At 34.2% G+C, this 17,314-nt stretch overlaps 1 protein-coding gene across 2 annotated transcripts in view; it reads left to right on the top strand.

Annotated features, from left to right (window-relative positions):
- Positions 1 to 17,314, top strand: part of GRIA4 (glutamate ionotropic receptor AMPA type subunit 4) — a 459,094-nt gene that overhangs the window by 284,862 nt on the left and 156,918 nt on the right. The window lies entirely within an intron of this gene.

Below are 17,314 nucleotides of genomic sequence, written 5' to 3'. Positions count from 1 at the left end.
TGTGTGATATCTTTGTCTGGTTTGGTATCAGGGTGATGGTGGTCTCATAGAATGAGTTTGGGTGCGTTCTGTCCTCTGCAATTTTTTGGAAGAGTTTCAGAAAGGTAGGTGTTAACTCTTCACTAAATGTTTGATAGAATTCACATGTGAAGCCATCTGGTCCTAGACTTTTGTTTGTTGGAAGATTTTTAGTCACAGTTTCAATTTCATTACTTGTGATTGGTCTGTTCATATATTCTATTTGATCCTGGTTCAGTCTTGGAAGGGTGTACCTTTCTAAGAATTTGTCTATTTCTTCCAGGTTGTCCATTTTATTGGCATATAGGTGCTTGTAGTAGTTTCTTATAATACTTTGTATTTCTATGTTGTCAGTTGTAACTTCTCCTGTTTCATTTCTAATTTTCTTGATTTGTGTCCTCTCCCTTTTTTTCTACATGAATTCAGCTAAAGATTTATCAGTTCTGTTTATCTTCTCAAAGAAACAACTTTTAGTTTCATTAATCTTTGCTATTGTTTTCTGTCTCTATTTCATTTATTTCTGCTCTAATCTTTAAGATTTCTTATTCTAACTTTGGGTTTTGTTTGTTCTTTCTCTAGTTGCTTTAGGTGTAGGGATAGCTTGTTTATTTTAAATTTTTCTTGTTTCTTGAGGTAAGGTTGTACTGCTATAAACATCCCTCTTAGAACTGTTTTTGCTATTTCCCATAGATTTTGGATCATTGCATTTGCATTGTTATTTGTCTCTAGGTGTTTTATTTCCACTTTGATTTCTTCAGTGATCCATTGATTATTTAGTAACATATTGTTTAGCCTCCATGTGTTTGTGTTTTTACAGTTTTTTTTTTCCTGTATTTGATTTCTAATCTCATAGCATTGTGGTTGGAAAAGATGCATGATATGATTTCAGTTTTCTTAAACTTACCAAGGCTTGATTTGTGATCCAAGATGTGATCTATCCTGGAGAATGTTCCATGTGTACTTGAGAAGAAAGTGTATTTTGCTGCTTTCAGATGGAATGTATTATAAATATCAGTTAAGTCTATCTTGTCGAATGTGTCATTTAAGACTTGTGTTTCCTTATTAAGTTTCTGTTGGGATGATCTTTCCATTGGTATAAATGAGGTGTTAAAGTCTCCCACTATTAATGTGTTGCTGTTGATTTCCCCTTTTATGGTTGTTAGTGTTTGCTTTACATATTGAGGTGCTGCCATGTTGGGTGCTTATGTGTTTACAATTGTTATATCTTCTTCTCTGATTGATCCCTTGATCATTATGTAGTTTGCTTCCTTGTCTCTCATAATAGTCTTTATTTTAAAGTCCATTTTTTTCTGATATGAGTATTGCTACCCCAGCTTTCTTTTGATTTTGATTTGCATGAAATACCTTTTTCCATTTCCTCACTTTCAATCTGTATGTGTCCCTAAGTCTGAAGTGGGTGTCTTGGAGACAGTGTATAAACAGGTCTTATTTTTGTATCTGTTCAGCTAGTCTTTTGACTGGAGCATTTAATCCATTTACATTTGAGGTAATTATCAATATGTATGCTCCTCTTGCCATTTTCTTAATTTTGGGGGGTTTGTTTGGATTTTCTTGTGGTTTGATTACCATCTTTAGTGCTGTGTTTCAGTTGCTTTTTCTTTTGTATATGTATATCTACTGTAGATTTTTGGTTTGCATTTCCCATGAGGTTTTGACAAAGCAGTCTATATGTATCCAAGGTTGTTGTCAGTTGCTGGTCTCTTAATTTCAAATGCAATTCCCATTTCCTGCATTCATACTCTCCTCTTCTCATGGTTTCTGGTTTTGATATCATATTTGTGTATGATAGATTTCCTACTTTTACTATATGTTTGCCTTTACCAGTGGGCTTTCCCATTTTGTGATTTTATTGTTTCTAGTTGTGGCCTTTATTTTTCCCCCAGCCTAGGAAAGCTTCTTTAGCATTTGTTGTAAAGCTGGTCTGGTGATGCTGAATTCTCATAGCTTTTGCTTGTCTGTAAGGCTGTTGATTTCTCTATCAAATCTGAATGAGATCCTTGTTGGGTAGAGCATTCTTGGTTGTTGGTTTTTCCCTTTCATCACTGTAAATATATTTTGCCACTCCCTTCTGGCCTGCAGAGTTTCTGCTGAAAAATCGACTGTTAAACTTACAGGGATTCCCTTGTATGTTATTTGTGTTTTCCCTTGTTGCTTTTAATATTTTTCTTTGTATTTAATTTTTTTTAGTTTGCTTACCATATGTCTTGTCCTGTTCCTCCCTGGGTTTATCCTGTATGGGACTATCTGCACTTCCTGGACTTCTGTGACTACTTCCTTTCCCATGTTAGGGAAGTTTTCAACTATAATCTCCTAAAATATTTTTTTCAGGCCCTTTCTCTTTCTCTTTTTCTTCTGGGAACCCTATAATGCTTATGTTGATGTGTTTAATGCTGTCCCAAAGGTCTCTAAAGTTGTCCTCATTTCTTTTTATTATTTTTTTCTTTATTCTGTTCTGTGGCAGTGATTTCCATCATTCTGTCTTCCAGTTCCCTTATTCATTCCTCTGCTTCAGTTATTCTGCCATTGCTTCCTTCTGGTGTATTTTTTTTTCATTTTGGTTATTGTTTTTTTATCCCTGTTTATTTGTTCTTTAGTTCTTCTAGGTCTTTGTTAAACATTTATCTTGTCCATCCATGCCTTTATTCTTTTTCTGAGATCTTGGATCATGTTTACTATCATTATTCTGAATTCTTTTTCTGGTAGATTGCCTATCTCCTCTTCATTTAGTTTTTCTTTTAGGTTTTTAATCTCACTCCTTCATCTGTAACATATTTCTGTGTCATCTCATTTTGTCTAACTTACTGTGTTTATGATCTCCTTTCTGCAGGCTGCAGAATCCTAGTTCTTCTTGTTTCTGGTGCCTGCCCTCCGGTGGGTGAAGTTAGTCCAGAGGCTTCTGCCAGTATCCCTTTGATAGGGGGTTTGACTGGTGATGTGGTGACCAGAGCCTCACCTGGATATTGAGCAAGGCCTCTCTGCTCTGTGGTTTCAATGCTCTGTCACGGTTGGGGTCTGCTCCCTAGTTGTTAAAGTAGAGGCCTCTAGATGAGTTTTTAGCTGTGTTTCTGATCTGCAGCACAATGTAGGCAGGATTGGAGCACTTCCATCAGCAGAGAAGCTGCTGAATATTCCTCTTCTGCAGCCATTCACCTGTTCACTTACATTTACATTTACGTTATTTAGGAGACTTTAAAATGTTTATACTGGTCCTTGAATTTAAAGACCTGAGTAAATGTGCACACACACACACACACACGCACATGTAAAGAAAAGAGAAATCAGTTTAATTTTATGTGCAGTTTTAAATGTACATGGAAGTAATTTTATCAGAAACAAAACACTCCAGTACTATTTGATTTCTGTTTATAAAAGCCAAAAAGCTATATTGCAATTTAGTAATTGTATGTTATTTACTGAAAACAAAAATGATTTGTAATGTTTTAGCCTGTTTTTTATTCCTCATCAAGTTATCAATGAACATGGATTTGATCTGAATTACATTTTAAAATGAAAAATTATATTGTTGTTTAGAATAAGAAAAAAGTGGAGAAAAACTAAATGTTAAATAAAATTTGACACACCATGCAATGTCATACTCTCTTACCATTAATAATCATGATATAGTCCTATTTTTTTGACCTGAAAAGATACACATGATCTATTATTAAAGAAAAATGAGGGCTATAAAAAAGCACGTGTATAGAAATGATATTCTTCCCTCCAGGACCATGCTGCACCAGTGTTCATTTTGAATAACCAATATTACATGATTTGTTAAATATTCTGGATATCATCTCTTTATGTATAGTAAATCATTTTGTAAATTGAAATATAATAAATGTAAGTAATCTTAATTGTAGTAAAATGAGCTGATAGATAAAGAGGGGGAGGAGGGAGAGATGAATGTGGAGAAACAAAGAAATGGAGAAAGAGACTGAGAGGAAGGGGAGAGAGAAAGAAAAAGAGACTTCTGGGTCCTCATTTCATGTGTAATATTTCATAGTCTCTATTCTTCAGCTACTGGTTTTGCCACTGACTTCTTAAGACGTGACTAGCATTTCCTCTACCTAAGACTCAGTTCCCTTATTTATAAAATGAGTTGAGTTCTTCTATCTTAAAATTTTATGATTGCTAAATATGAAAGTAGCACTCAGCCACATTCAGTAACTACTCAACCACATTCAATAATTTTAAATTGTTTTCCTACAGGTCTTCTACATTTACAAGCACACCTTCCCTTTCTCTACCGTGGGCCACTTGTGATCATTAGTTTACATTTGGTAGCATAATAATAGTTGCTTTGCATTTAGTGCAATAATATGTGAAAAATTGTATCATGCTACAATAGAAATATTTCTCTTCAGAGAAAGATATACCATGATTTTAGCCTTCACCTGTTTTCATTCATACTGTTTTACAAAAGGATCTAGATTCAGATCTTGATTTGGAGAGGCAAACTCTTTCCTCACTTGCATTATAAAAGGAATTTATCAAGTTTTTTCTTATACAAGGGCCATTAAGAATGCTTTATTACCTTGCAAAATATCTGATGCTGAGGTCCAAATGAATAAGTACAATATAAAGATTCATGTCTGCTAATTAGATCCCTGGTGAATAGCATATTCTTTAGATCACTTTCCTCAAATAGTAATTGCTAAGCTGGAATTTTATAACAGAAATATGAGACAGTGATATGCAGAAAAGTATACTAGTTTAGAAGTCTGGAGACTTCTGTTTTAGTCTCTACCATACCTAGTACTTACATTTTGATAAGCCATTTTTGGGGGGAGGGGTGGCATTCATTCCCTCAAGTTCAAGAATTTAGACTACATTTCCCTAAATTCTCTTTGGGTTGCAAATAGTCAATAAGATCTTAGATTTGCTAGGGGAGCAGGATTGCATTTCCAATTGCAGAGAGAGTATATATACTTTACGTAAAAAATATAAAAATGGCAAAGACAACATTCTGTTGCAAAATTCAGAAATCCAACTTACACTCTCTTCTGAACACAAGACTACCCCACATCTAAAAAGAGGTGAGTTCCAGGGAAAAATAAGAATCTTCTTTGAACTCTAGAGTTTTTCAATTTGATTTTTTTAAAAAAAGAAATTTTTCCCCCAGATTGTACTGAAATAGTGCAATGTATGAAAATTGCTAGAATTATCAAAGGGGTATCATAAAAAGCAAACCATGTTTAAAGAAATTAGCATTATTTGAGGAAATATTGCATATAGTCTCTCATTTAACACTAAGTATCTATCTTCAAATGGGCATAATTTCAGAAATAGACTATATTTTCACAAAACTCAGCACTAAAAGCTTCTTAGAACAAAGACAATAGTTGAGTTCAAATATTATAATTACATTAATAACTTTATGAGCTTTGAGGGAACATTTGATGTTTAAAATAGAATATAATACAATTCAAATTTTACATTTTAAAAGCATATAATGAAGAAATTTGTACTAACTTTATCAGATGCTTTATACAACTAAACTAATAAAAATCAAATTTACTAACAATTAATTTGATAGTGATTTACTGGTTTCATCAAAGTGAACCTTGAAAACTGTGAGTTTCAGTCAAGATGTCAATGGTACATAGACAATCTACAGATTGTTGATTTGGAAACCAAAGCAGACACTAATTTACTGACTTTTGCCATATTGTAAATAGTTGATTGAAAAAATAAATAGCTTGATCTGCTTTTCATCCTGATTATACAAACTTGGCTCAAATTTGTTACAATAACAAAAGGGTATACAATTGTTTCTAAATCCATTACAATCTTCTGGCAAACTTATTCTGATTAAAAATACAAGTACTTTTGGGTTTTACTATATTAATACCTATTCAAATAAGTCACCTAGGTTAACCTCTCCATCAGCAAAAGCTATCCCATACTGTGATTTAAGTATAACTTATGAAATAAGTTATGAAATAGTCCTACAGGGTTTTGTGACTCCTTCTAGAAGGGAAGAACTTGGGCAAGCATATAGATAGATCTAAATAGTAATTCAAAAGTTTTTTCACCAGAGTTGACCTAATTCTGATTCAATGCTTGATATCCTTAGAGAGAAAAAGCACTTGATGGTATGTCCTGAGCAATGCCAGGGATGACATCCAAACTTGACCACAGGGCAGCATTCACAGGCTAGTGTCAAAGAAGAAACTTTGTTCATTATTGTAATCTTTTCAGTGGTTGTAACATTTAGACTAGATCTGCCAGAAATTGTTGGGGAGTGGGTGCTGAAGGGAAGGTGCTTCACTTCTCTGTGAACCTGGAATTAAAGCAGCAAGCATATCCCCAACATGAATAGAAGACACAGTGCTCCTTGGAAATATCCATGGTACCTAGGAGTGCTTCACAGTTATATTTCTGTAGCAAAAATTAATTCTTAAAGGGGGATAAAATTAATCCAAACAGAATAAAGTGTTCATTGTTTTACAGACCATATCATAGAGGAGAATAGAAGGCAGACTTTAATATCAGACAGAATGAGGCTCTACCAATTAATAGCTAAGTAGTTTTGGCCAAGAACTTAAATTCTCTATCATTAATTTTCTTCATACAAACTAGCACCATGCCCATAGAGCAATTAATAGTCTATTACTGATTGAGTATACCATCAATGATTGTTAGTTATTTTTATTATTACCTTTATTATTATTGGCCTTGATCAAATGAGGGAGGGGCTATATAAAAAGGCAGGATTTTTACCCTGCCATTCAATTCAATCTAACTCATAGTGACCTTATTCTTTCCTTGGTGTGAAAAAATTTAAAAAAAACTAGAGAAACAAAAATGAATAAGAACTCAGGTAAACTAAAAATTGCAGTTATTGTAATTCAACACTCTTGAGATCAATAACTGTGACACCGTATATTAGTACTTTCAAAATTAGCATATAGTGCTTACTTGATAAAAAATTTCATTAATTCAGTGAGACATAAGATATAATTATTATACAGATAGCTAGGGAAACATGAAGGAAAATGATAACAACTCAATATAAGAAGGTCAGAGAAGTCTTCTAAAATGGCCTAAAGCTAAAGCTGAGGTTTAAAGTAGGATTAGAAGTTGCAAGTAAGTATAAAGACTTTCTTAGCACAAGGCACTGTCATTGCAAGGCATTAAGGCAAGAGAGAACTTGGTTTATTCAGCAAACTACCTATCTTTAGTATTACTTGAGTGATGCACACCTAAGAAAGATTGGTTTGGAAAGAAAGCATCACTTTCTCCATCACCTCCAATCATTTCTATCTTGTTCTTTCTTCATTTTTTCTTCATAGCACTTACCACCTCTTATCATTATACTATAAATGTATTTGTATATTTGTTTGTCTGGCTCAGCCATTGGAGTGTAAACTTCATGAAGGTAGGCATATTTTACTGTTTTTATTATTTCTATATTTGCAGCCCCTAGAGCAATGGCCTAACATATAGTAGACACTCAATAAATATTCACTGAATGAAAAGTGAAAGAAAAAGTAGGGGCTTGATTATGAAAGACCTTAAATATGATATTTAGGAAGAAATATCAGGGTTGACTTGGTATAAGGATAGAGAAGAGTAAGTCTGAGAATATCTCCTGGGTTTCTGACTAAAATGACAGAGTACATGGCTAATAACCAAATATGGATTTAAGAATGAGTTATTGTTTTCATTTTTGAGATGGTGTGGAATGTTGAGTCATACATTATGTTTCTCCCAGAGTTATAGGGAGGAATTCCCTCACCTATCAAGAATTCACAATGTATTTCCCTCAAATGTACAACATTCCCCATTCACTTATAAGGAAAGAAGCTGATTTTTATTAACAGCTACAGAGAAAATACTATAACTACTAAAATCCTGCATTATCATCTTCATTGCATAGAAGTGAAAAGCAGACAATTAAGGAATTCAAATAACCTGCCTGAGAACTATATAGTTGAAATGAGAAAAATGATTTTTGCAATTGAAAGTAACTGAACCTACTACTGAACCCATAATTTGTTACCTGGCATGCTGTTCAAGAAGTCACTCTTTATTTAGATGATAAACTCAACATCACTCCCCTACTAAAGGAATTTAATAGTGAGTAATCAAATGCATTCATTCTCATGGTCACTGACATGAGTTTACAATTACTTCTTGGAAATGAGCTAGCCTCAGTGGGATATAAAAATCAGGCTAATCATATGGTGAATACATACTTCATCCTGTGCTTGTCCCTGCTAAAAACAAAAATTATCTCACTAATTGTATGCAAATCCTTGCACCAGAATCATCACATAAAATTATGTATTGCTACTCCTTTTCTAAAGAAAAGACAAAAGTAACATTTTAAAATATCACTTTCAAATCAACAAAAATGAATTGTTTTGGTTTTGTGTATAAAAGCCAGATCCAAATTAATATTATTTACAGTACACAATTTGGAACTTGAATATAATAAACTGATATTTAACATGTTGTGAAACACTTCTGTATGTTTTGTTGCTAGTGACATTTTCATGATTGATTAATGAGATATATTGGCCTCAAACTTCAACATAGGGTAGAATAAATTAATTGGTCTTTTAAGAATCAGAATTCTACACAGAGCATTGACCATCCTGCATCCTCAACCAATGAACCAATTTTTCAGGGTTAGCTGAGGATTAGTTTTTATGAACCAAAATTGTGCCTGTTTTTATCATTTAGAATACAGTCCTTTCTAAAATGGATTTCACAATTCCTTTAATTAAGTTTTTTGAGACTTATTTTAGACTTTATTAGTGACTCAAAATGGTTGCTATGAAGACTGATCATGAAAACTGTAGAGCAATTTCCAGGGATAACCTAAGGACATGCGGAAGCGTGCAGGGCTCTTGGCTCATACAACTCATGTCCTCCCTCTGCCCCAGTTTGGGAGTTTTTGCATTTTCTTGTCACATTCTTTTAGGGTCTAACTATATAAATTAAGTCATTTTCATATCACTCTAATTCCATTTAATATTATTTATCATAGATTCAGAACTTATCTCTAGATTGAACCATAAGACATTTGCTGAAATTTGAATATTTTAGACTAACAGAAATGACGATTTCATATGGTTCCACCCAATACAATGAAAAATCTCCCAGTTCTTATATAGATAAGTATAAATGAGGGAAAACATATAGAATTTAGAGAAAAGCAAGCAACTGACATTCTCCATTCTCTCCATTTTTTTCAGAACTAATCTAGATTGAGGAGTTATTGCATTACACCTGTGTTAATTTTAGCAGCCTCCTCTTCTCTTTCTACATGAATCCTTCATTTCCCCTAATATTATAAATTCTAATATTATGACAGCAATTTTGTAAGGCTGTCCCCTCTCTTCTCCAAAGTCTCCTGTTCCCAATGGAGTAAAATTTAACTTTTAGTATTTTATTATTCAGAAGTTTCACTGAGTGCCTTTTAGTTGCCAGGCATTCCTCTAGCACTGTGAACAAAACAAAATCTACCTTCATGAGCTTATATTCTAGTGGGGGTAATAGACAATAAGCAAGGCTAACTGAATAAAATATATAGTATGTTAGACGGTGGTGTTAGGGGAAAAGTAAAGCAAAGAAGGGCAATAGGGAATCTCAGGACAAAATTTTGGAGAAAGTAGCCTAGGATGGGCCCACTGAAGAGAGAGTATTTGGGTAAAGACCTAAAGGAAGTGAAAGGGTAATCTTTGCAGACCCACTTTGGAGAGGGCACACCAGGGCAAAAACCTGAGATAGAGTAGCACCTGTCAGGTTATTGCAACTGCAAAGAGGCAAGTTTGCTAGTGATGTCTGAGAGTGAAGGTAGATGAGGTCAGAGATATGGGCCCATGCAGGCTACTGTAAAGAATCAGTGAGAAGCTTTGAGACTGTGAGTGATATGATCTGGCTTGCTTGCTATGAATTGTCTGAGGGAGGCAAAGGCAGAGCAAGGAAATTTGTAAGGAGGTAATTGTAATAATCCAGAAGGGAGGATATGTGGTTTGGACATAGGTGTTGACAGTGGATATAGGGAGAAATGGTCAGATTCTTGATATGTTTTAAAGATGGCACCGACAGAATATGCTAAAATATGAGATGTGTTTGTGAAAGAGAAGAGTTGATGATGACAGTTGTTTAAAGGCCTTCATGACACAGACTCAAACTTCCTTTCTAATTTTATCTCCTGTTCTCCTTGTTCAGTAAAGTGTGGTGAAAATTCCCTGGACATGAAAATGGAAGGCCTGAGTTCAAACTGTAGCTCTGCCACTTATTAGAGTAATGATTTGATATAAATCACATAATCTATCTTTATCTCTGTTTCTTCACTTATAAGGCAGGGATAATAATACCTACTTCACAGGGTTCTTATGAAATCCAACTGCATTGTAAAATGATAATAAAACATAATAGCTTATAAATCCACTACTCCAGAAAACTAGTATATTAACTATTAATAATTTATTAAGTATTCTTTAAGCTTCCTGTCTCTCTGTCTTTGGCTTTTGCTGCAGTAGCTCCTTCCTCTTCACCATCTCCACCCATTAAACCCTCCCTGTCCTCTAAGGACCAAATCATAGTACAGGTCATTCTCTTTGCAGTGAAGTCCTCTCTGGGGGCTCTATCCTTCCACTCAGTTCAACACTTTGCTTTCCCAAAGTGTTGGTATATAACTTTAACATGCAAAATTAGGTCTTAAGTACTTTGAGTGCTTAATATGAGACAAACATGATCTGGGTGACTGTTAATTCATAAATCTATATTTTAATGTCCTTATTAAGATACAATGTTGTATTTTATGCAAGTTTGAATTGTGAACTTTGTATATTGTGATATTAAAAAACAGATAAAAATCAGAATTGTGAATTTTATGTAATGTGCTATAAAAAGTAAATAAAATATCAATTTATGAGCAAAATAGTAACTATATAAATTATGCTAGATATTTATTTCTTTAGGAAATTGGTCTTTAGTTATTTGAGTTTAAAATTATGCAAATTTTTCAAGAAAGTTTTTCTTGCATAAAGAGATTCCCTTATATTATAAAAATATATTGATAAATGTCCATAGCACTGAGGAAATAAAAAATGCTAGAGACAAACTTGAAAAAATATCCAGTTATTTTAAGGAAATATTCAAAATCTACAGAGATGGTCTCTAGAATAATTGATGTTTATAGCAAGAGAAAAAAGTGTGTCAGCATTTAACATACTGCTTTGGGTGATGAAGGAGGTGACTGCAAAGACCATATAATTAGATATTACTTGACATCTGAAATCCAAATAGAAAAACATTTGCTTCTTCAGGAGATCAGAAAGACCAAAGAATTTCTTCTGAAAACAAGTACAGTGACCACCAGTAGAAGAGATTGTCATTACTCTCAAATCTTCCTTCTCCTTATTCCTTATGTTTCACCAATAACTGTGTTGATTTATTCTGCCAATTTAATCTAGAATCTACTCTCCTTCCTTATTATTTCTCACCTGGATTACTTAGCATGGCATCCCAGCTGGTTTTCCCATTTTTTTGTTTCCTGCATCCATTGTATACTTCACACCTTAATTAAATGATCCCTCTAAAACATTCCATTTTGTCAATCTCTTCTTAAAGTCCCTGAGGAGTAAATGTCAAATTTTATAATATAATAGAGAAGGCCTTTGTGAGATGTCCCTTGCTTGGTTACCTCTCCAGCCTTTGAAGCTCTTCCCACAGTCCACACCAATTTTCCACACACCCTCTTTGTTCTTCCAAACACAAAAGGTAATCTGAAGTATTTGAAATTCCTCAATGTGACCTGCCATGCTTCTTCTGAGCCTTTTGACATCCTGATTCCTCTCTATGAATTTCTCATTAATTTATTTCTGTGTTCAGACAACTCTTTGCTGAGCATCTACTAAGGCTCACTAGACTACTGAGCACAGAAATACTCATTATTTTCATGGAGTCTACAGTATGGGGGTGGGGCCAAGGAGAGGGAAGACACTAATCAGATCATCATTCAAGTATATGGGTAGAAACTGATTAAAAAATCTCTGAAAGAAATGTATAGAAAGCTATAAGAGATTATATGAGGGGGAAGTGATCTAGTTAGAAGGTAAGTGATGTCTGAGATGAGATCTGAAAGATGAATAGAATGCAAAAGTGGAAGGAAATAGTCTTTTAAAGGGAGCACTAGCATGTACAAAGGCCCTGAGGTGGAGATGTATGGTACCTTTTATAACATCGAGAAAGGCAATGTTGGTAGAGGACCAAAAAGCAAGAAGAGTAGTGGTGTAAAATGAGACAAGAAAGAGAGGTAGGAAACAAGTATGACCAGGTTTTGGTATGTATCATAAATACATAAATAGGAAAACATTGAAAGTTTCCTTCAAGGAAGTACCATAGACTTTCCAGACAGACATGAACTAGACAAAGATCAGTCTAGTTTCCCTGTAAATAAGTGAAATAAAATTCTCCAGTGGTCTAGTTCTAGAAAAGCCCAAGAGAAATAAGAAATAACACATGCGTAGGAAGAGGAGTTTAGTGCCTTGAACCTGTGGCAATTAGTTGAAAATATTTGCTATATGCCTGTATAAATAAGGGTTAAGTTCAGTTGCAACTGACAGAAAACTTTAAAGATTTAAAGTATCAAATTCCCCTGTAAGATATCTCTGAATTCAACATGGACACTGTGATGTAGTGGTTAGGAGACAATAAATGTTATTGTCAGAAAATACAAGAGGCTTCGGGAAAATCTAAACCCCAAATAAACATCTTTGAAGGAGGATTTTCTATTTTTACTCTTGATTGTTTGTAGAAAAGGGAAAACTCAAGACATTCCATCTTACCTCAGGTTTACATGTATGACTTCAAACTGTGTAAGTTGAAAGATCTTTGCTTATCTTCACTATGCCTTTCCTGAACTATGGCATAAATAAATGCTATAGTCACAGCTGCAGATAATTTTAACCAAGTTACTATGCTGATTACTCCTTCTGTGTTCTGAGATCTTAGACTCCAGATTGTAGCCTTTGAACATGTTATTTCAGTACCTAAGCTGCTTTGGAAAGAGTCCAAACAAAATGGTTACTAAATTGGCTCTATAGTTCCAGCATGATGGCATTAAATGCCATGAGGATTACAGAATCTTATTCCTCTCTATGACTGAGCTTAAAACACAGTATAAAAGAAAAAAAAAAAAAAACAGCATAAAGTAGACTTTCAGTCATACACACCTTTCTCTAGGAATATACAAGTTTTGGATACCAATAATTGTGCCAGATCATGGAAATTGGGTAGTAGTTCGTACCTGTATAGCAATTTACAAGATTAATAAAAGAGGCTTTAATTTGAGTAAGTACAAACTACTGTCATTTCCCTTTGTCACTTCTTTTTAAGCTCAACAGTGCCCCATGGGACAGACCCAGTCCTCTCCTTCCCAAATCAGTTCCCCTGGCCTCAATGTTTCTCTATCTCATATATATCATAATGGCATATCCTTCATCTCATTAAGTTAATTATTCTGATGATATTCTTTCATAACTTCTATATTTTCATTTCTCATTTTCTCCTCAGTTTCTTCTCTGAAATATAACTCCTATACTCAGGATTCCATTGATGCTACTCCTCTTGTGTGCACTAGTGACCTTCTAATTAAAAGGCACTTTTCTGCCCTTATCTAAGTGAAGGATTTTTTTTATAGCATATGGATAATTCTCTCCTTTTTGAAATCATGTCTACTCTGACATAAACTTATCCTGACTCTCCTCCTGCCCCACTGTGTGTATATAGTTGAATCAAATAACTCTTGCAAAAGAGAATATCAAATAAATAAGCCCAGTTTGTGTTGCTAGCAGCTGTACATCTGGATGGTACTACTCATCCAAAATAGGTAATTATTCATGGGTGATATAAAAAGTGTTGGTGTGTAAGGATACAATAGCTCGAGACTGTTTAAATCACTATGATTCTATTTAGCATAATTAGTAATATCATTACATAAAATAACCTTTTAAAAATATTTGTATGTGTAATTGATAGTATTCTTTAATAACCATGAAAAAGCCTTTAATTACTTATTATAATCCAACAATGTGATATTGTTCATCATACATTTTCACTACCATTCTAATAAAATTATTTTGATTATTTTAAAGTTATTTATACAATACAGTATAATTTGCATAATAGTTACCTAAATATTAGTTTTGCTAGATAGTTAAATCCTTATCAAGACAGGAGTCATAAATTTGTTTCTCTTGGCATACCTTAAAGAATCTTTAATGTTTTGGTTTTCAATAAATTATTTTAAATTAAAATATTAGACAGCTTTTAAATAAAAGCAAGACTTAAAAAATTCTTCATAGTAGTGAACTACCCGTTATTCTTGTAATATTCACCTAAAACTGTAGTATTCATCATCTGACCAGCAATATTGCACTACAGATTTTCTAATAACTAGGAGATACAAATCATAGCCAGATATAGAATTATTATGACTTGACTTGTGATTTTCTAGTTTATATAACAGCTAATTACACAATCATGGATTCAACAGCAGTTTTTTCTCTGAGTTACAACATATTCCCAACTATCTTGGCAAATAAATAAGACAGGCACATCTGAGTTGTGATGAATAAGAGGGGATATTAAAATCAAACACAGCTTATAAAAGAACTCAAATTTTCAACTGGCCTCTGAAACTGTAACTGTGTGTCCTTTGCAATGAAAAGATGCCACTTATTTCTGTTTGTAATTAATGGTTATTTTTAGGCAGCTTTCTTTACCATTTAACAAAGATGTGTCTTAAGGTTTTGTTTTATTTCAATTCTAGTGTCACTTCTAAATCTGAAAAATCAGATAACAAAATGTGAATTTGAATTATAATTTTGTTTTATTAGTGTGACTCTTTCAATATCTGTTATGCAACTGGGAACATACAGAGATTTCATCAGAAGATGTGTGGCTCTATATTCTGTAAAATTCCTGTAGGCAGGAAAATAACAGCCTAGCACTGACCTGAAGTCTGATATCCACATGATGTGATGATAACAAACAAAGGCAGTATCTAAAGAACTGTGCCAAGCTGTGAATCGGTCACAGGGATGATATGCGCGGAAAACAGTTATTATTTTTACTGCATGCAAGAAAGTCAAACAAAAAGTTTTTAAATTATTTTGGTATGACAGTAAATAAAAGGAGAAAAGGGAAAAGGAAGATGTCAATTGATATTTTTTTTAAAAAGAGCATGTTCATAGGTGTCAAAAGTGAATGAAAGAACATTGATTCACTATCAGAGAGCAAATCCCAGTAACAGAATAAATGAGGCATGAACATGTACATTAATGTTGTCTAACCCAAATTCATGTTTATAGATGCATAGCGAGGCCAAACAAACAGAAACATTAGAGTTTGGAGCTGGGAAAGGTTTATTCATCTGGAGGGCGATGCTCTCAAGAGAAGATGGAAGATGTAGGTTTATCTCGGATCCATCTTGCTGGCTGGTCAGGGTGCAGGGGTTTTAAAAGCAAAAAGGATAAAGGGGAAGGGGCTTTGTAATTTCAGCTTCCCATAGATCTCAGTTGCAGACTTCTTGCCACCGTCTTGTGACTCAATGTCTCATTGGTGATTCTGATTGATCCTGCAAAACAAATCAGTAAATCATGGTCTTGTTATCCTTTTCTTTCTAGGAGATATCAAAAACAATAGTTGAGATGTTTTATTATTTACTTGTGGCATTATGTGATGGTCAAGAATTTCAATTTCCAGTTGGCCTCTGATTATTTTGTTAAGACTTTTTGGGCTTTCTGTTTTCTCCAAGACCATTTGGGTTTGCTTCACGTTTATTTCTGTGTTCCCTCACTTCCCTGATTAGTAACTGATAAGTCTGCTTTTTGGAACTCAGGGAAGGCCTAGAAGACTAAGGCCTTTCTCTAAAAACAAGAAGTGAGGGACACCAAGGGGCTTTTGAACCCAGGAGGACCCCTCAGAGTCCTGCTTCATTTCATTAAGATAGGATGCAGACCATCATGTTAGATATGTATATAATAGGAAACAAGGGAAAGAGTACTGGGTTTGGGGCAGGGATGGGGGGAATCTAAGTAAGATTTGCAAAGATAATTATAGGCATACATTACAAAAGGAAAGACTAAATGGAGCAATAGATATACTAAAATAGAATAATTATATAGTAATTAACATCCTCTCTTTCTTCCTCTTTGGGGAATTTTTTTTCATTTAGATAAAAATGAATCCTGACTGCCATAGTATTTCATTTGGCAGGATATCAGGTAATTTATATTTCAAATATGATCTCATCATCATTCCATCTGTTGATATTAAATGAACATCCGTCACATTTGAAACTCTGACTTGTAGAAAACATACCTAAAAATCAAACTCCTTGAATATGAGAGACTCACATACCAATCAGAAAACTGAGTAAAGTTGCTCTTATCTAGCAAATGCTTTGCATTCATTTTAAGTCTTCACTTTTAATACACCCACCTCCCCACTCTAATTCCAGGGACCAAGGGAGGGAGATAATATAGGCAGCTGCCATAGAATGAGCTCAAATAAGTGTTAGACCTTCTTAAAGAGGACTAGCATTTTTTTTAATTAATTTATTCATTTATTGCCTGTGTTGGGTCTTTGTTGCTGCACATGGGCTTCCTCTGCAGCATGTGGTATCTTCCTGGGGCAGGGCTCAAACCCATGTCGCCTGCATCGGCAGGCAGATTCTTAACCACTGAGCCACCTAGGAAGTCCCTAGCATATTTTTTTTATGCTAAAGCACAAGAGGAAAAAATAACCAGCAGGCTCTTATCCTACACAATCTTTGTTTAAATGTTATACATAAATTTGAAAAATCTTTTTCCCTTTTTATTCACATTCCAACTCAAAACTGAGAGCTGGAAAAAGCAAGATTTCAGTGTTGGCATGAAGAAATATTCTAAGTGCTGAGTTCAAGAGTTTGCCCCTTCTTCCTTGACCTAGATATTAAGACCCATGACTTCCCTTCCATATGCAGAGAGATTTGGATCCAGAACAGGGTAAAGACCATTCCACTCCCTCTGGAAGTATGTCTCCAACTAATAGACACTCCTTCTTCAGCAATTTTAGAGGCACCTTCTCAACCTTCAAGACCCAATTCAAGTTGTTTCTCCTCATGGCATTTTTCTTTGTCCCATCAAGGCAGATTTAACCAAACTTTCCCTTGGGCCAACACTTTACCTTGTACAGCTATCATTACACAGTTTTAAACTAAGTTGCATTTGTTTATTTGAATGTCTGCTTCCTCTACTAGATTATGAAT

The sequence above is a fragment of the Hippopotamus amphibius genome, chromosome 9, assembly GCF_030028045.1.
Source record: "Hippopotamus amphibius kiboko isolate mHipAmp2 chromosome 9, mHipAmp2.hap2, whole genome shotgun sequence".
Lineage (NCBI taxonomy): Eukaryota > Metazoa > Chordata > Mammalia > Artiodactyla > Hippopotamidae > Hippopotamus > Hippopotamus amphibius.
This window is presented reverse-complemented; position numbering and strand designations above follow the sequence as displayed.